At 41.6% G+C, this 21,390-nt stretch overlaps 1 protein-coding gene across 2 annotated transcripts in view; it reads left to right on the plus strand.

Moving 5' to 3' along the window:
• Positions 1–489: 489 nt before the first annotated feature.
• LOC133615555 (cdc42 effector protein 4-like) overlaps positions 490–21,390 on the plus strand; it is a 54,175-nt gene continuing 33,274 nt past the window's right edge. The window contains exon 1 of one of the 2 annotated variants that reach the window (XM_061974229.2): positions 490–801. The gene's annotated coding sequence lies outside the window, so the exon portion shown is untranslated. Of the gene's footprint in view, positions 802–13,285; positions 13,456–21,390 lie in introns of those variants that run through there. The other variant, XM_061974230.2, reaches the window with a different exon arrangement.

Below are 21,390 nucleotides of genomic sequence, written 5' to 3' on the forward strand. Positions count from 1 at the left end.
CTTTTTTTCCTTTTTGCACTTATATTTTTGTTGGACCCTAGGAAGAACAGCCGCAGCTAATCTAGATCTTAATAAACTAAAAAGCTCGAGAAAACACCTAACTTGATGCATAAATACCACACAACATACTGTAATAATCCCAGGAATGTAGGCTCATACGACTTCTTTGTTTGTCTTGTCTTTATTGTAAAAAGTGTAATTCAACCACACAAACAGCTCCAATGTGCGTCTCCCTCCTTTTCCCGGCAAAACTCGAACCCTTACTTCCAATCAACAACGTCACTTCCCTATCTCCCCCGGAAGTCCCGCCCCCCAGCCAAAGCCATTGTCTAACATAACACCCCGGAGCCAGCCGCTACAATACTTAAACGTCGCTATTTTTAAAACTCACATCACTGCAACATGACTATCTCTCTTTTTTTTTAAACATTAATGTCACTTCCGGTGTTTTTTTTTTTTTAAACATTAATGTAACTTCCGGTGTTGCTCCTGTTCCTTTAAGACGCTCCGTGCGCGAGAGGAGGGCGTGTCCGTGTGAGCTAGCACCCTGCAGTAGGTATACATAGACGTGCGCACACACACGCACTTTCGCGCCTGCCTTAATATTGAGTCGTGCTGTGTGTTTTTTTTTTGCGGGATATACACTGAAATATCTTCCGAAAGAAACCCACTTTTATTTTTTTGGTTTGTATTGTGACCGTGGGATGCGTGGACCTCCTCAGCCCCCTCCTTCTCCTTTGTCAATCTGCTGGGGGGCCTCAACGTGGACCGGCTTTTAATTTTTTTTGAATGACATGAAAGGTAAGCGTGCCCGCTATTAACACCAGCAGTGTTCATTTTTTAAAAACCGTATTACGTGTTATGACGTCATGTTCTGGTGCCCCCAGGGGGGCCCACGGTGTGCATGGCAGCTGATGCTTTTGTGTGGGAGCTACTTATTGTTCCCCTGCTACTTGCGCCCGCCCTGCTGTGTGCTTAATGCTTGTCATGGCACATCAATACATCCCATTGCAATCAGCTAATGCCTGATGGAGGCCATTGTCGCCATAGTCCTTTAATTTAAGCATTATTGAATATATGCTATTAACGTACACTCTCCTAAAAACGCATTTTTGTTTGAAATAAGTAGAAATTACCCCTAATACACATGTTCATATCGAAACAAAACAAAAAAAAATACGTTGACATCAATTCAATAACATGTAGATTTACTGTGTATAATAATAGTACAAACCCCGTTTCCATATGAGTTGGGAATTTGTAAATATAAACGGAATACAATGATTTGCAAATCATTTTCAACCCATATTCAATTGAATGCACTACAAAGACAAGATATTTGATGTTCAAACTCATAAACTTTATTCATTTTTTTGCAAATAATAATTAATTTAGAATTTCATGGCTGCAGCACGTGCCAAAGTAGTTGGGAAAGGGCATGTTCACCACTGTGTTACATGGCCTTTCCTTTTAACAACACTCAGTAAATATTTGGGAACTGAGGAGACACATTTTTGAAGCTTCTCAGGTGGAATTATTTCCCATTCTTGCTTGATGTGCAGCTTAAGTGGTTCAACAGTCCAGGGGTCTCCGTTGTGGTATTTTAAGGCTTTATAATGCGCCACACATTTTCAATGGGAGACAGGTCTGGACTACAGGCAGGCCAGTCTAGTACCCGCACTCTTTTACTATGAAGCCATGTTGATGTAACACGTGGCTTGGCATTGTCTTGCTGAAATAAGCAGGGGCGTCCATGGTAACGTTGCTTGGATGGCAACATATGTTGCTCCAAAACCTGTATGTACCTTTCAGCATTAATGGTGCCTTCACAGATGTGTAAGTTACCCATGTCTTGGGCACTAATACACCCCCATACCATCACATATGCTGGCTTTTGAACTTTGCGCCTATAACAATCCGGATGGTTCTTTTCCTCTTTGTTCCGGAGGACACGACGTCCACAGTTTCCAAAAACAATTTGAAATGTGGACTCGTCAGACCACAGAACACTTTTCCACTTTGCATCAGTCCATCTTTGATGAGCTCAGGCCCAGCGAAGCCGACGGTGTTTCTGGGTGTTGTTGATCAACGGTTTTCGCCTTGCATAGGAGAGTTTTAACTTGCACTTACAGATGTAGCGACCAACTGTAGTTACTGACAGTGGGTTTTTGAAGTGTTCCTGAGCCCATGTGGTGATATCTTTTACACACTGATGTCGCTTGTTGATGCAGACATCCTGAGGGATCGAAGGTCACGGGCTTAGCTGCTTACGTACAGTGATTTCTCCAGATTCTCTGAACCCTTTGATGATATTACGGACCGTAGATGGTGAAATCCCTAAATTCCTTGCAATAGCTGGTTGAGAAAGGTTTTTCTTAAACTGTTCAACAATTTGCTCATGCATTTGTTGACAAAGTGGTGACCCTCGCCCCATCCTTGTTTGTGAATGACTGAGCATTTCATGGAATCTACTTTTATACCCAATCATGGCACCCACCTGTTCCCAATTTGCCTGTTCTCCTGTGGGATGTTCCAAATAAGTGTTTGATGAGCATTCCTCAACTTTATCAGTATTTATTGCCACCTTTCCCAACTTCTTTGTCACGTGTTGCTGGCATCAAATTCTAAAGTTAATGATTATTTGCCAAAAAAAAAAAATGTTTATCAGTTTGAACATCAAATATGTTGTCTTTGTAGCATATTCAACTGAATATGGGTTGAAATTGATTTGCAAATCATTGTATTCCGTTTATATTTACATCTAACACAATTTCCCAACTCATATGGAAACGTGGTTTGTAGTTTTGATTGGTTTGGTAAGCATTTTGAATATTAAATTTTGCCCTGTTAATAAGTTAGCTAGCTATTTTTTTAAATGTATCTACCATTATACTAACATTAGACACACTGAGAAAAATCCACTCCCAAGTGGGCCGGACTGGTAAAATCACGGCGCGATAACTTAAAAATAAAGACAACTTTAGGTTGTTTTGTTTGAAAATAGGACAAACACATTCTGAAATTTGTACAAATCAAAATGTTGGGCCCTGTGATGAGTGAGGTAGCGACTTGTCCAGGGTGTACCCTGCCTTCTGTCTGAATGCAGCTGAGATAGGCTCCAGCATCCCCCCGCGACCCCAAAAGGGACAAGCGGTAGAAAATGGATGGAAATAGATATATGTTAATGTTAGCTATTTATCTAGTTAGCTTAATAGCTGGTTGCTAAATAACTATCTAATTTGTCTAGTTAGCGTAGTAGCTAATAGCTAAATAAATATCAAATTTATATCGTTAGCTAATACCTAAAGAAATATCTCTTTATCTAGTTAGCTCCTGATGCTAACGCATAAAGAATAAGCTCTGCTTCTTCCTACTCCTCTTTGAACATGTTGAAAAGAGAAACTGGAAATTGTGATGTGTCATGTTGTATGCTTGCATGTTCGAAATAAACTCAACTCAAACTCAAAGCTAAATGATGAAATAATAGTAGCAGTGCTACTATTATCGTTTAAATACAAGTTGTTCTGGCTACTATTACTTCATTAATCAGTTACCTCATTTAGCTTTAGCATCAGGAGCTAACTCGATAAACAGATACTGGTAGCACAAGCTACCATTATTTCTATAACAAATATTTATTATTTAGTTCCTCGGGCACTCCATTGATCGCACGTTCGCAACTGGACTGTTTGGTTTGTCTTAGAATAGTAGGCTTCATCAGTTCATGCTCATAGATCTAGTCTTGGACTTGGATAGGTCAGATGTGCCCTGAGAATACAATGAACCTGGATGAATGGGAACATCCATATACTGTACACCTTTCGTCATTTAGCTTCAGCAGCAACGAGCTAATTGTCGATGGAATGTGGAGTGAGTGATGTGTTTATTGACCAATGAGTATTAGCTGATGTACTTCCACAGCTTCACCTTTTCACAAGCAGACAATGTTATCAGTGGTCATCGTGTGAGGCCTCCTTTGTTTTGGCAGCTCCCAGAGTGTCACCTTTGACCTTTCTTGTCCAAACTAGGCATGGGGGCGGGGGGAGGGGGGTCTTCGTGACATGACAGTGGATGCTGTGATTGATGTCAATGATGAGCTGGGCTCAAGCTGAGCCCGTTTATTTACAAAACCCACAGCCAGTGAAGTTGGCACGTTGTGTAAATGGTAAATAAAAACAGGATGCAATGATTTGCATATCCTTTTCAACTTATATTCAATTGAATAGACTATTTAATGTTCGAACTGAGAATTTTTTTTTTTTTTGTGCAAATAATAATTAACTTAGAATTTAATGGCAGCAGCACATTGCTGAAATAAGCAGGGGCGTCCATGATACCGTTGCTTGGATGGCAACCTATGTTGCTCCAAAACCTGTATGTACCTTTCAGCATTAATGGTGCCTTCACAGATGTGTAAGTTACCCATGCCTTGGACACTAATACACCCCCATACCATCACAGATGCTGACTTTTGAACTTTGCGCCTATAACAATCCGGATGGTTCTTTTCCTCTTTGGACCGGAGGACACAATGTCCACAGTTTCCAAAAACAATCTGAAATGGGGACTCGTTAGACCACAGAACACTTTTCCAATTTTCATCAGTCCATCTTCGATGAGCTCGGGCGGCGTTTCTGGGTGTTGTTGATAAATGGCTCTAGCTTTGCATAGTAGAGTTTTAACTTGCACTTGTGGGGCGGTATTGCTCGGTTGGTAGAGCGGCCGTGCCAGCAACTTGAGGGTTGCAGGTTCGACCCCCGCTTCCGCCATCCTAGTCACTGCCGTTGTGTCCTTGGGCAAGACACTTTACCCACCTGCTCCCAGTGCCACCCACACTGGTTTAAATGTAACTTAGATATTGGGTTTCACTATGTAAAGCGCTTTGAGTCACTAAAGAGAAAAGCGCTATATAAATATAATTCACTTCACTTCACTTAAAGATGTAGCGACAAACTGTAGTTACTGACAGTGGCTTTCTAACTATTTGAAATGTGGACTCGTCAGACCACAGAACACTTTTTCATTTTTTATCAGTCCATCTTAGATGAGCTCCGGCCAAGCGAAGCCGGCGGCGTTTCTGGGTGTTGTTGATAAATGGCTTTCGCTTTGCATAGTAGAGTTTTAACTTGCACTTACAGATGTAGCGACAAACTAGTTACTGACAGTGGCTTTCTGAAGTGTTCCTGAGCCCATGTGGTGATATCCTTTACACACCGATGTCGCTTTTTAATGCAGTACCGCCTGAGGGATCGAAGGTCCGTGATATCGTCGCTTACGTGCAGTGATTTCTCCAGATTCTCTGAAACTTTTGATGATATTACGGACCTTAGATGGTGAAATCCCTAAATTCCTTTGCAATAGCTCGCTGAGAAATGTTGTTCTTAAACTGTACAACAATTTGCTCACGCATTTGTTCACAAAGTGGTGACCCTCGCCCCGTCCTTGTTTGTGAATGACTGAGCATTTCACGGAAGCTGCTTTTATACCCAATCATGGCACCCACCCGTTCCCAATTAGCCTGTCCACCTGTGGGATGTTCCAAGTAAGTGTTTGATGGGCATTCCTCAACTTTCTCAGTCTTTTTTGCCGCTTGTGCCAGCTTTTTTTAAACATGTTGCAAGCATAAAATTCCAAATGAGCTAATATTTGCAAAAAATAACAAAGTTTTCCAGTTAATTGAATATAAGTTGAAAAGGATTTGCAAATCATTGTATTCTGTTTTTATTTACCATGTACACAACGTGCCAACTTCACTGGTTTTGAGGTTTGTACTTTTATAGTCAGGAGAGATTTTACTCCACCTCAACACGTGTTTAACGCCTGAAGGTGAAAGTTTTCCTTTTCTTCTTTGTTGCCATCTCTGCATGGTCACAGCTAACAATTTGCAGAAAGAACTGTAAAAAAAAAAAAAAAAAAAAGAGCCTCTCAGGATGTTATTTGTGGCGTCCGTGTATGAACATGTTTGTGCGCTCCTTACAGGCCGTGTGTGTGTGTGTTTGTGTTAGTGTGTGTGTGTGTGTGTGTGTGTGTCTGTCCAGGCCCTTCACATTCCAGGAAATACCAACATAAACTGTTAGTTGTTATCCATGAATGCCTCCGAGGATGTGAAACTGCTGCCGACTCGCTCTCGGAAGCCATGAAATGTCTTTGGATGAATTGATTGTGTTCACATTCTGCCATGGTGACTACAGACCGAGACTAAGACAAAGACTAGGTTCCGGGAGCAAAGTCATTTAAAATGACACCGTGCTTATGCACTTTTAGTTAAAAACTAACTTGTTTTTGTCAATTGTTTCCACATATTCAGCATTTTGGTCCCTAAAAACTAAACGGAAATAACTATATCGTTTTTATAACAGCTTTTTGGAGCCATCCAAGTAGAAGTGTAGCGTTTTCATGTTGGCGTTAAGTATTCAATGTTTCGGTACCAGAGTATGTCACAAGCTACGTGACAATTGCGGCCCACAGCAATCAGAATCAGAAATACTTTATTAATTAAGATTTTCAGCACAATCCCGTTCAAGATCAGACAAACATTACAGGGAGACAGAACAGGATCGCTGACGGGTCTGCCAACTCCCGGCGCCCCTTGCAAAATAAATAATGAATTAATAAATAAAATAAAATATTCAGTCTAAGCCTGGGCCCCTGGAGAGGGGGTCCAGACTGAGGCCAAGGGGAAAAAACCTCATAGCCATAGCACACATAAACATGTGTGTAAGAGGGAAACATCAAAGAACACAAAGGACATTAAAAGAGAAGAGCTGATGCAACCAGCTGCCACTCTAGCACTGCCACTTCTACACACAGCCACAAAAGTAAAAAAAACAAAAAATAATCAACCAATAATATACATTGCGCGCACACGATTGCACCATGCATAGACAAGCAACCAAACAAAAACATAATTTCAACACCCACACACACTGTGGTGGCCTCTGCGGTGTTCCACGCCATCGTCTGCTGGGGTGGGTGGAGCAGACCCAACAAAGCAACCAATAATATACATTGCGCGCACACAATTGCACCATGCATAGACAAGCAACCAAACAAAAACATAATTTTAACACCCACACACACTGCGGTGGCCTCTGCGGCGTTCCACGCCATCGTCTGCTGGGGTGGGTGGAGCAGACCCAACAAAGCAACCGATAATATACATTGCGCACACACGATTGCACCATGCACAGACAAGCAACCAAACAAAAACATCATTTCAACACCCACACACACTGTGGTGGCCTCTGCGGTGTTCCACGACATCGTCTGCTGGGGTGGGTGGAGCAGACCCAACAAAGCAACCAATAATATACATTGCGCACACACGATTGCACCATGCATAGACAAGCAACCAAACAAAAACATGATTTCAACACCCACACACACTGTGGTGGCCTCTGCGGTGTTCCACGCCATCGTCTGCTGGGGTGGGTGGAGCAGACCCAACAAAGCAACCAAGAGAGCCAACTCCAACCTCGGCCAATGTAGTTACATTTTGTAGGTTAGTTGTGCACATTTGTCATGCAAAGTAAATAATCCAATTTAAAATACTTAACATTAGGGGTGTAACGGTACGTGTATTTGTATTGAACCGTTTCGGTACGGGGGTTCCGGTTCGGTTTTGGAGGTATACCGAACAAGTTTCCACACGGACATATTAAGAAGCGTAACGCACGTTGTGTAAACAATGCACAACACACGGCATGCTAGCAGCTAACAGGCTATGATAGACTGACCATACGTCCTCTTTTGCGGAGCTGTCAGGGCGGAGTTTCTTAAATGCCTCAAATGTCTGGCATTTTGAGTTAGGGTTGCGTGTATTTTCAATGTACGTTCAGGGTTAAGAAGGGGTTAAAAACAAAACAGATGATAAACGCGCATGCGTCGCCAGGCTCTGCTTTTTATTCATAGATGTATCAGATTAAATTTTTTATTATCTATAGCAGGGGTGTCAAAAGTGTGCCCCGGAAGCCATTTGCGGCCCACAGCTAATGTTTTAAAGGCCCACGGCGCATTCTAAAAATACTATTAAAATAAAGAAAAACATAACTAAAGTGAAATAAAAAAGCTTAAAGGTTAAATGTAATTTAGAAAAAGTTGCAATGTTGACTAATAAAACAAAGCTGTTTTTTTTTCTTTCAAACTGTCATTGATCAAAACATAATATTGAATCAAAATCAATGTTATTATGAATTATTGACCTATCCAAGGTTCCCGATTACTTGACATCAAATATTCCACTAAGAAAAATATTTGTGGTGGAAGATTTTGCAAATTTGGTAGATAAATAACCCAAAAATTTATATTTTGTTGTTTTCTTACTGTACCAAAAATTAACCGAACTGTGACCTCCAAACCGAGGTATGTACAGAACCAAATTTTTTGTGTACTGTAACACCCCTAATTAACATACGTGCCAACTAAGACAGTTTGATTCGATCGCTGAAAACGGTTGTCTGTTCTTCTAAATGAAGTCTCGTTCAAAACAACAATGACGGCCCACAGCGTTGTTCCTTGTTTGCTAACATTTTTAATGCAGCATGTACTTTTGTTTAGGGCTGCAACGATTAATTCAATAGGAAAAAAAGATTTATATTCTTATATTAATGTTTGATTTATTTTCTCTTGCTTCTATTAATCGTTTGATGACTGTAACTAATAAAAAAAAACTTAAATATTTTGGAAGGCATAGAGTACCCAGAACTTTAAATACGCTGACATGTTTTTTTTTTTTTTTGAACGGCTGCTGCAATAGAGCGCACATGAGTGCTGTGGTTTGTGGTTGCCATGATATGTGTGGCGGCGAACCGGATTTTTATTTTTTTTAATTAATGCACACATGTTAAAAGTGCAATTTTATTGTTCATAATGTGCATTTATTAGAGGAAAGAAAAGAATAAAGGTTATAGCAGGCAGAAAAAGCCTTGTTTATATTTTCCCTGAAATACACATTAAGGCTATAAAGCAGGGGTGTCAAACTCATTGTAGATGGGGGCCCACATGGAGCAAAATCTACTCCCAAGTGGGCCGGACTGGCGAAATCACGGCACGATAACTTAAAAATAAAGACAACTTCAGATTGTTTTCTTTGTTTAAAGGGGAACATTATCACCAGACCTATGTACGGTAAGCGTCAATATATACCTTGATGTTGCAGAAAAAAAGACCATATATTTTTTTAACCGATTTCCGAACTCTAAATGGGTGAATTTTGGCGAATTAAACGCCTTTCTATTATTTGCTCTCGGAGCGATGACGTCGCAACGTGACGCCACATCGGGAAGCAATCCGCCATTTTCTCACTTTCGTCGGTGTGCTGTCGGAGGGTGTAACAACACGAACAGGGACGGATTCAAGTTGCACCAGTGGCCCAAAGATGCGAAAGTGGCAAGAAATTGGACGAAATTTGTTCAAAATACGAGGGTGTGGGGAAAGCCGACGAAATGGTCAGTCGTTTGTTCCGCACACTTTACCGACGAAAGCTATGCTACGACAGAGATGGCAAGAATGTGTGGATATCCTGCGACACTCAAAGCAGATGCATTTCCAACGATAAAGTCAAAGAAATCTGCCGCCAGACCCCCATTGAATCTGCCGGAGTGTGTGAGCAATTCAGGGACAAAGGACCTCGGTAGCACGGCAAGCAATGGCGGCAGTTTGTTCCCGCAGACGAGCGAGCTAAACCCCCTGGATGTCTTGGCTCACACCGTCCCTTATGCCACCGAAGATGATCAAGAGAAGAATATCGACCCTCGCTTCCCTGGCCTGCTGACATCAACTCCAAAACTGGACAGATCAGCTTTCAGGAAAAGAGAGCGGATGAGGGTATGTCTACAGAATATATTAATTGATGAAAACTGTATTCATTACTCGCGGTTGTATGTAAATTATTATACATAAACTGTGTTTACCAATAATTTAGCTTAAAAACATTTATTTTTTTCAATCATTCGAGTACATTCGGGTAGTCTTGCAGTATTTTGTGTCTATTTAGGTATGGTTAACCTGAGTGCTGAAATTGTGGAAAAATATATGTTCTTAGCGCGCCTGAAATGGGCTGTCTGCACTCTCAAAGTGCATGTTGTTGCCAAATGTATTTCATTTGCTGTAAACCTAGTTCATAGTTGTTAGTAATTATCTTATCAGACAGTGTTAAGCCGCTGAAATCCGAGTCTGAATCCGAGCTAATGTCGCTATACCTTGCTGTTCTTTCCGCCATGTTTGTTTGTATTGGCATCACTGTGTGACGTCACAGGAAAATGGACGGGTGTATATAACGATGGTTAAGCTTTTTGAAGCTTTTTTTAGGGATATTGCGTGATGGGTAAAATTTTGAAAAAAACTTCGAGAAATAAAATAAGCCACTGGGAACTGATTTTTACTGGTTTTAACCCTTCTGAAATTGTGATAATGTTTCCCTTTTAAAAATAGAACAAGCACATTCTGAACATGTTCAAATCATAATGTTCTTTTTTTTTTTACACTTACATGTTGCGGTTAATAATATTCTATCTTTATTTGTCGTTATTTATACTTTCTGAATACATTATGTGATAATGTTCATCAGTCTACTCATTGGTGTTCATTGTCAATCTATCAAGATAAACAAATATCAAAATCAAATTACAGGATGTTATTTATGTAGTTTGCTCATTTTCCTCGACTAGTGCACTAACATGTGGTTTCCATATGTAGCATAATCTACAACGATACAAAGAATTGCTATTGCGACATCTAGTGGACACATTTAGAACAGCAGGTTCTTTCATTCAAAAATTTCGGCTCATTATTATGGTAAACAAACTCATCTCGCAGGCTGGATAAAACCTGTGTACGTTTGACACCCTTGCTATAAAGTGTGTTATATTCTATTAAACGAATAAACTAAATGATAGATTGCTCGATTACTAAAATAATTGATAGCTGCTGTCCTACTTTGCCCGATGCCACAGTGACTATGCTTGCAAATTTCCATTTTTAAACGTGCATCTTCGTCAATGCAGGGTATTTTAAGAATGGTTTTGGATGTAAATCTGCAATATTTTGGGGAAAAAATAGAACAAGTCTGACCAAAAATTGTATGGCATACTTGCCAACCCTCCCGAATTTTCCGGGAGACTCCCGAAATTCAGCGCCTCTCCCGAAAACCTCCCGGGACAAATATTCTCCCGAAAATCTCCCGATTTTCAGCCGTAGCTGGAAGCCACGCCCCCTCCAGCTCCATGCGGACCGAGTGAGGACAGCCTTTTTTCACAAGGGGAGGACAACAGGGTGACAAGAACTAAATCATCCAGACTAGAGATAAATTGTATTATTATGTTTATCTTACCTAAAAATAAATATATTTATTAATTAAAAAAAAAAACTAAATACATTTTTACTATATTTTGCTAAAAACCATCAAAATTAATTGTATTTTTATTTGTATTTTTTCCTGACTCCTTATTACATCCAGCCATAGAATTATACATTAAAATAAACATATTTGAAATAATTGATTTTAAATTATCATAATAGTTCATTTAAAATGACCATATTTAATTATTAAAATAATTGCTTGTTTATCAACAACTTTAGCATTTTATTAATTACATTTTGAAGCTCTCAGAAGCCAAGTTATGTTATATTCCTTAATATTTATTTATGCAAGTTTGAAGTATCAATTATCTAAACACAGTTTTGTTTGCATACTTTCAGGATGTGTACCGTATTTTCCGCACCATAAGGCGCCCTGGGTTAAAAGCCGCGCCTTCAATGAACGGCATATTTCAAAACTTTGTCCACCTATAAGCCGCCCGGTGTTGTAAGCCGCATCTAACTGCGCTAAAGGAATGTCAAAAAAACAGTCAGATAGGTCAGTCAAACTTTAATAATATATTAAAAACCAGCGTTCTAACAACTCTGTTCACTCCCAAAATGTACGCAAATGTGCAATCACAAACATACGTATATCAACATGGACAGAGCTGCGTGAAAAAAGCCACCCGGCCTCTTCGCGTAAACTTAAACTTACCTTAACCACTCGCTCATCTTTTCTTCATCCATCCCTTCGAGTTAGCTTTTATGATGACGCCGGCTGGAAAGGTCTCTTTTGGCAAGGTCTTCCTTTTGAATATCACCATGGGTGGAAGTTTCTGGCCATTAGCATGGCAAGCTAGAACCACAGTGAAGGATGACTTCTCATTCCCTGTGGTGCGAATATTCACCGGACGTGCTCCCGTTCCACAGTGCGGTTCACAGGAATATCAGTTGCTGTGAAATACGGTAGTAATCCGTGTGCGGATGGAGAGATTGCGTCTTTTCATGAACCGGATCCTTGTCGCTTTGTAGGAGCCATTTTGTGGTCTTTACAGATGTAAACACACAAAGGAAATGAAACGTACGGTGATATCCGCGCGCTTTTTCTTCTTCTACGCGGGCGGGTGGTTGCTTACAGTAGAAGAAGAAGCGCTTCCTGTTCTATGGGGGCGGGTGCTTACCTTGGCGGTTGCTTGCGTAGAAGAAGAAGCGCTTCCTGTTCTACCGGGAAAAAAGATGGCGGCTGTTTACCGAAGTTGCGAGACCTAAACTTTATGAAAATGAATCTTAATATTTATCCATATATAAAGCGCACCGGGTTAAAAGGCGCACTGTCAGCTTTTGAGTAAATTTGTGGTTTTTAGGTGCGGCTAATAGTGCGGAAAATACGATATATATATATATATATATATATATATATATGTATGTATGTATGTATGTATGTATGTATGTATGTATGTATGAAATACTTGACTTGGAGAATTCTAGCTGTCAATATACTCCTCCCCTCTTAACTACGCCCCCAACCACAACCCACCACGCCCCCACACCCCAACCCCCCACCTCCCGAAATCGGAGGTCTCAAGGTTGGCAAGTATGTTGTAAGGACACCCGCTGGCGTCGCCAACTACCGGCGTGGCATTGCATATTAGTGTTTTCGCAGGTCCTTTCAAGTTTTCATCAGAACACTGCCATGTAAACCAATCCTTAGTTTCACTTGAAACAGTTCATAATATCCTTTTCAATAATGACTCTTTTATAACGTTGTTGGGCCACCATGTCATTGTGAGCTTGTCTCACATGTCATAGTGTGAAAGGCTTTGACTGGTGCTTTTGTTTGGCGCCATTGTGCTCGTCCCTATGAGCCAGCGCTGTGGAAATCGGGTTGTACAAACCTGCTGGTTAATGGTAAACCACTCTGTTGATTTACGTAATCATTGATTGTTTAATGCGCAGCTGTTTGGTAGCTTCAGACTGGCGGCTTGCTCGCTCTGCAATTATGGCACTTAAAAACAGGATTCTTTGTAACCCCGCAATTTCCCCTCGCATACCTTCCATCGTAAAAAGGAATGCATGCATTTTTTTGCACCAGTCTGTCAAGATGGAGCCTCCGCATCTGGTCGGCCTCTTTTGAGACTGACCCAGTGTCTTCCTATGGTAATGACTGCATGGACACACATGGAGCAGCAGATCCGTTAGTTCATTATAATGTGTCGATGGAGATAGGAGTGGTGTTTGTTTGCTTGGGCTTGTTTACACAGGAAGGGCAGGAGGCGGAGTAGATTTCCGGCGAAGGGATAGCAGGCATCGGTCAGTCATTTTCTCCCTGCCCTTCCTGTCAACGTAGCCCCTCCACTCTTCGACGTAGGGGACATGATATCCAACCAGGCCTGGAAAAGAGAAGTAGCCAAGAAAGTCTGCATGATGCTGAGAAACGTATTCTTGAGCCAAAATACCATAGAAAGAATACTGAATACTGTAATGGTTAAGACATCAGAGCTAGTCATAAGATGCCCCATAGTGGATGTGAACAGCTTAGACATTTATGTAAAACATGTATGCTTTGCCTTTGGCAAAATTGACTTCCAAGTACTACTTGTTCTGCTGGAATTCCAATCGTGACGAACCAGTATCCATGTGTGAACATGAACTACAGATACTCACTTATGGTTTAGAACAAGGGATGTGTGATTTGTTTTCAAGCCGATACAGATAACTTCCTGCTCCACAAGACATAACGAGATACTGATAACCGATCACATACATCATTCAGTATTTTTTAATTGTAGATTTGACTGTAGTTTGTGCAGAACTGGATGTTAGAAAGACTCAAAGGTTGAGATCTGTCCTAACCAATAGGACAGTAGTACTGAGGTAGAGCTAACACCACATGCAGTCGTGGTCAAACGTTTACATACACTTGGGAAGAACATAATGTCATGGCTGTCTTGAGTTTCCAATAATTTCTACAACTCTGTTTTTGGTGTTCCTGAGATTAAAGGCCTCACCTTTTTTCCTCCAAACATATTGCTGGGTATTGTGGCCAAACAGCTCATTGTTTGTTTCATCTGACATCACATGGACAAAGATAAGACCTTCTGGAGGAAAGTTCTGTGATCAGATGAAACAAAAATTGAGCTGTTTGGCCGCAATATGTTTGGAGGAGAAAAGGTGAGGCCTTTAATTCCAGGAACACCATACCTACCGTCAAGCATGGTGGTGGTAGTATTATGCTCTGGGCCTGTTTTGCTGCCAATGGAACTGGTGCTTTACAGAGAGTAAATGGGACAATGAAAAAAGAGGATTACCTCCAAATTCTTCAGGACAACCTAAAATCCTCAACCTGTAGGTTCGGTCTTGGGCGCAGTTGGGTGTTCCAACAGGACAATGACTGCAAACACACGTCAAAAGTGGTAAAGGAACGGCTAAATCAGGCTAGAATTAAGGTTTTAGAATGGCCTTCCCAAAGTCCCGACTTAAACGTGTGGACAATGCTGAAGAAACAAGACCATTTCAGAAAACCAACAAATTTAGCTGGACTGCACCAATTTTGTCAAGAGGAATGGTCAAAAACTCAACCAGAAGCTTGCCAGAAGCTTGTGGATGGCTACCAAAAGCGCCTTATTGCAGTGAAACTTGCCAAGGGATGTGCTCCAATCACTCGATCACAAAAAAATAAGAGTTGTAGATATTATTGGAAACTCAAGACAGCCATGACATTATGTTCTTTACAAGTGTATGTAAACATTTGACCAGGACTGTACATACAATAGATCAATAGTGAAGCGTATGTCATCCATCCATCCATTTTTCTACAGCTTTTCCCTCCCGGGGTCGCCGGGGGGCTGGGGCCTATCCCAGCTGCACTAGGGCGGAAGGCAGCGTACACCCTGAACAAGTCGCCACCTCATCGCATGGCCAACACAAATAGACAGACAACAATCACACACAAGGGCCAATCAGCCTATACTCAGGTGCATGTTTTTTGTTGGTGGGAGAAAGCCGGAGTACCCCGAGAGAACCTACGCAGTCACAGGGAGAACATTCAAACATTCAAACCCCACACTGAAAGACCGCGAGCCCAGGAACCACACCCAGGACCTTCTCGCTGTGAGGCACGAGTACTAAGCACTCCCTCACCGTACTGCCCAAGCTTATGTCATGATTTTGATTAATCAGTGTGTGCAGAGGTGTAGCAATCACGGCAAATTTTCTAGCAAACATACAACCAAAAAGTAGCAACGGCTCAGAAGTGCAAACCGTGGCTCCAGGTGGTCTGCTGCCCACTGGGTCCAATGTCTTGAGCGATGGCAGGGGGCAGGGTCTTATGCATCTCTGATATCCCAGCTGTCACTGGTTCGGGTGTATAGTTGTATCTATGGGCTGTTCGCACTGGCGTCTTGCTGCTGGAGGAAGCAATCCAGTGTGTCTGGATGCTTTCCTGTCACATCTTGGTGTCCATGGTTGACCGTTTAGCCTGTTGGGGCGAACACGCATAAGTTGGCTGTGGAACTCAAATGAAGGAGAGTGGCTTGGCGTCTCCCCCCCTCCATGGCCACCTGAGCGGTGAAATCCGAGGCTTGCTAAGTTTTCTAGCGCCATCATTTAATTTCCTATGAGGAAAGTGTAGATCTCATTAACTCTGCGGTCGTCTGTGGCAGGCTTTTTGCATTTTTCCAGTCCATTGGTGGTGGAAAGGGCCAACAGACGTTTTTGCAGCTGACTTTGGTCTGCTTCTTCGTTGGCGTAGACATCTTCACTGGATTATTTGCGGTGGCTTGTAAGGTTTGAAGTGCCAAAGCTGTTTTTTGTTCTTTCTCACAGACTGTTTGCATGACATTTGGTGCGGGTGACACCCGAGATGTTTTCCTCTGTCGGAATAAAAAAAACAAGTGCCGCATGACTGACGCTATATTTGTTTGTGTGTTCATGTGTAGTAAAGACCGCATATGGGGTAGGAGTGCTTGATTTGTTCACCCTAACCCAGGGGTCGGCAACCTTTACCAGTCAAAGAGCCATTTTGACCAGTTTCACAAATTATAGAAAACAATGGGAGCCGCAAAAAATTTTTGAAATTTTTAATGAAATAACACTGCAAACGAAGTTTTTTTTTTGTTGCTTTGTGCTATGTATAACCAGGGGTCTCAGACACGCTGCCCACACCCTTTTGTAGAATTTGAAATCTGGTGCGGCACGCAAGTTTTTATTTAATGGCGCTTGTCAGCGTCATGCGTGCCGTGATGGTTCAGCATATAGCACCCCCTACAGTCAGCGTGCCTGATCAGCCATACGTTGTATGGGGCTTCCGCTTTTGCTCACGTAGGTAACAGCATGGCATACTTGGTCAACAACCACACAGTTCACACTGACGGTGGCGGTATAAAAAAAACAAACTTTAACACTCTTACTAATAATGCACCACACTGTGAACCCACACCAAACAAGAATGACAAACATATTTCGGGAGAACATCTGCACCGTAACACAACATAAACACAACAGGACAAATACCCAGAATCCCATGCAGCCCTAACTCTTCCGGGATACATTATACACCCCCCGCTACCAAACCCCGCCCACCTCAACCGACGCACAGAGGGGGGGATTGATGTGTGAGGGAGCAGGGTTGGGGTGGGGGCGGGATTTGGTGGTAGCAGGGGTGTATAATGTAGCTCGGAAGAGTCAGGGCTGCATGGGATTCTGGGTGTTTGTTCTGTTGTGTTTATGTTGTGTTAAGGTGCAGATGTTCTCCCGAAATGTGTTTGTCATTCTTGTTTGGTTTTGGTTCAAAGTGTGGCACATTATTAGTAAGAGTGTTAAAGTTGTTTTATATGACCACCGTCAGTGTAACCTGTGTGGTAATGCCCTTGCCTAGAAGATCATAACATAACAGGTTGTATTTCAGTCACTTTTTCTGAGATATTTACTTCCAGTGAACAAAGTCGTGGTCAACCAATCCAATAAGGCTCCCGTGCAGCAAACAGTGTGCAAACTGTCCGAGTAGGCAAGGGGCCTAGATATTACCGCTAAAAGCAGATACGATCAAAAAAGCAAACTATGCAATAGCATCGATTCCTATATATTATCAAAAACATATGCCTTGCTGTCACGTACGTGTGCAAGTACAAGATGTATATTGTTTAACAAGTGTTGGGTTGGCACTCTGTTGATACAGATTGTAGAGGGCGCCAAATGTTGTACCATCATGGTACGCCCTTATTATAGCCGTAAGGGTGAAAATCGGTGAATATTAATCCCGGGAGTTTTCTACGAGAGGCACTGAAATCCGGAAGTCTCACGGGAAAATTGGGGGGTTCAGCAAGTAAGCCGCATCAGAGTGATCAAAGAGCCGCATGCGGCTTCGAAGCCGCGGGTTGCCGACCCCTGCCCTAACCCATGTACAGCACAGTATAAATAATCTTCTTTTACATTATTGGTTATGAGACCTTCTTTTTAAGATATTTGTGACTCCATCCATCCATCCATTTTCCACCGCTTATTCCCTTTGGGGTCACGGGGGGCGCTGGAGCCTATCTCAGCTACAATCGGGCGGAAGGCGGGGTACACCCTGGACAAGTCGCCACCTCATCGCAGGGCCAACACAGATAGACGGACAACATTCACACACTAGGGCCAATTTAGTGTTGCCAATCAACCTATCCCCAGGTGCATGTCGTTGGAAGTGGGAGGAAGCCGGAGTACCCGGAGGGAACCCACGCAGTCACGGGGAGGACATGCAAACTCCACACAGAAAGATCCCGAGCCTGGGATTGAACCCAGGACTACTCAGGACCTTCGTATTGTGAGGCAGACGCACTAACCCCTTAATCATAATTTCTAATATCAGCCCAATAATTAGTATGCACTCCTACATAGAACAGTGGTTCTCAACTGCTTTGTCTCTTTTTGGATAAAATTAGTATGCCTACCAGCAGCCATATGTTAGGAGGTACTCCAAATACAGAAGATACTTGTCCCGTTGTAGTTTGTAAGCATGATAGGGTGTGGTTTTTGTAGTTTCCTGCAACACACCTAGTTCAGCATTTTATATAGGTTGTGATCACCTAACGTCACGTCCGGCTCAATAAATACGCGAGGCTCAAAGTGGTGGTCAAGCTAGTGTCTGTTGTCAAAGCGTTCTGAGCAGTATTTTGCCGTTCTTGAAGAACAATGCGTTGTTTTAGGCTGTTGGAACCGTTCAAATCGCGTAAAGAGTAAACGTGTCTTCAGAGTTTGTCGAGAGGTAATAGAATAGAATAGAATGGACTTTATTTTCATTATATTTGCATATAACGAGATTAAGGACTCCAATTTAAGGTGCGGTAGTGGGAGCAAATATGGGATAAAAATAAATTACACAAGAAGTAATAAAGATAAAACTAAGAATTGAAATAAATAGACTACTATCCAATAAGAATAATAAGCAATCCTGTACAATATACAAAAGAATATACAAAATACAGAACAAGACAAGAGTACCGGAGTGATAACAATCAGTGTCGGGTGTATTGCATTCAAAGGGTAATATTGCACAGTAGGGTATTAGGGTAGGATATTGTATAGTCAATATATGATAATTAATAATCTATAATCAAGAAGGGCGAAGGAGTGAAAGATTTTACAAAGCAAACGTACATGTTTGCAGTGATCACTTTGTTAAAGGTTTGTTTGATATATTTTTAACGTTTAGTATTTCCCATTAAAATATTATATTGATATTATTTGTATTTTATCTTGAAACTCTTAAAACTTTTTTGGGCTATGAGTGTTTCGTAAACCACCAATTCAGGAAGTCTAAATAAAAGAAAGCAAATGTCAGCTAAACCTAAAAGAGTTTTAAGCTTTTACTAAAAGTAGCAATCATAAATGTAGCTTTCATCACATACACAATGTTGACATATATATATATATATATATATATATATATATATATATATATATATATATATATATAGTTCTATTTTGATAAAGACGGCGAAAACCACACGTACTGGCAACAACGCGTGCAACAATAACAATGTAACATTGCTGAAACTTACCCAGCCAGTACAGTGACCTTTGATCACTTCTTCGTCTTCTTTCACAAACAGCCAGGTCTTCAGTGGGGTCACGGATTATCTTTATAAGGAGTTAACATAATGGGGAAATAAAAAAAAAAAACAGTGACTCAAGGCTATAGGACTTTAATATACCTGGAATGATACCCAAAGCGCCATCAGCAACGGTCGTGAGTAGGATGGCAGAGGCTGGAATCAAACCTGTAACCCTTAAGTTGCATGGCTGCTCAACCATCTGCACCAAACCATCCTCGTAAGACGTCACGTTGAATCACGAAATGCAACCTTACCCAAGCAAAAACGATACAGAAATTATTTGAGAATATCTTGATACCATCTTACTTCAATCAATCAATCAATGTTTACTTATATAGCCTTAAATCACAAGTGTCTCAAAGGGCTGCACAAGCCACAACGACATCCTCGGCTCAGATCCCACATCAGGGCAAGAAAAAACTCAACCCAATGGGATGACAATGAGAAACCTTGACCCCCGGGCGACTGGTGCAATGGACGTTGAGTTGATCTAGCATAATATTGTGAGAGTCCAGTCCATAGTGGATCTAACATAAGTCCAGTCCATAGAGAGTCAAGTCCTTGACCCAGCCACACAAAAATAAGTTCTAGGTCTCTGTGCTTTTCCAAACTTGCATCTGTTTTGTTGTGTAGAATGATATTTCTGGGAATGCGACCAACGGATAATCCTTGGGATCACTCGACAATAGAGATGTCCGATAATGGCGTTTTTGCCGATATTCCGATATTGTCCAACTCTTAATTACCGATTCCGATGTCAACCGATACCAATATACACAGTCGTGGAATTAACACATTATTATACCTAATTTTGTTGTGATGCCCCGCTGGATGCATTAAACAATGTAACAAGGTTTTCCAAAATAAATCAACTCAAGTTATGGAAAAAAATGCCAACATGGCACTGCCATATTTAGGGACCGAGTCCCTTTGGGACAGAGGACCCTATTGTATTTCTTGCGTTTTATTATTATACCGCTGTAATTTGACCCCCTTAACATGCTTCAAAACTCACCAAATTGGACACACACATCAGGACTGGCAAAAATTGCGATCTAATCAAAAAACCAAACCCCAAAATTCTGAAATTGTGCTCTAGCGCCCCCTAGGAAGAAAACACAGACAAAACCGCCTGTAACTCCCAGTAGGAATGTCGTAGAGACATGAAACAAAAACCTCTATGTAGGTCTGACTTAGACCTATATTTCATACACTGACAACCCCCAGCAAAAATCAACAGGAAGTTTGCAATTCCCCCTTCAAAACAAAAGTTGGGGCGGTATAGCTCGGTTGGTAGAGCGGCCGTGCCAGCAACTTCCGCCATCCTAATCACTGCCGTTGTGTCCTTCGGCAAGACACTTTACCCACCTGCTCCCAGTGCCACCCACACTGGGTTAAATGTAACTTAGATATTGGGTTTCACTATGTAAAGCGCTTTGAGTCACTTGAGAAAAAGCGCTATATAAATGTAATTCACTTCACTTCACTTCACAAAAGTTGTGTAAAAACAGTCACCTTTTTTCAAACATTATCTCCTCTGAGTGCGTTTGTCGTGTCGGCTTCAAATTAGCACAGGAGAGAGATTGAACCCTTCTGATTAAAAGTTGATGAAAGAGTTTTAATTACTGCTCCGGTTTGGATTTTGTGAGCCCTCAAAGTCGGTCCCGTCCAATTATTATTGAAGTCACAAAGTGCATTTTTTTTTTTTTTAACATGCCTCAAAACGGCAGCTTGGAATTTGGGGAGGTTGAGGTGGGTGGGGTTGAGGTGGGAGGAGGGGGTAGCGGGGGGTGTATATTGTAGCGTCCCGCAAGAGTTAGTGCTGCAAGGGTTTCTGGGTATTGGTTCTGTTGTGTTACGGTGCGGTTGTTCTCCCGAAATATGTTTGTCATTCTTGTTTGGTGTGGGTTCACAGTGTGGCGCATATTTTTAACAGTGTTAAAGTTGTTTATACGGCCACCCTCAGTTTGACCTGTATGGCTGTTGACCAAGTTTGCGT

Source organism: Nerophis lumbriciformis, linkage group LG22, assembly GCF_033978685.3.
Source record: "Nerophis lumbriciformis linkage group LG22, RoL_Nlum_v2.1, whole genome shotgun sequence".
Lineage (NCBI taxonomy): Eukaryota > Metazoa > Chordata > Actinopteri > Syngnathiformes > Syngnathidae > Nerophis > Nerophis lumbriciformis.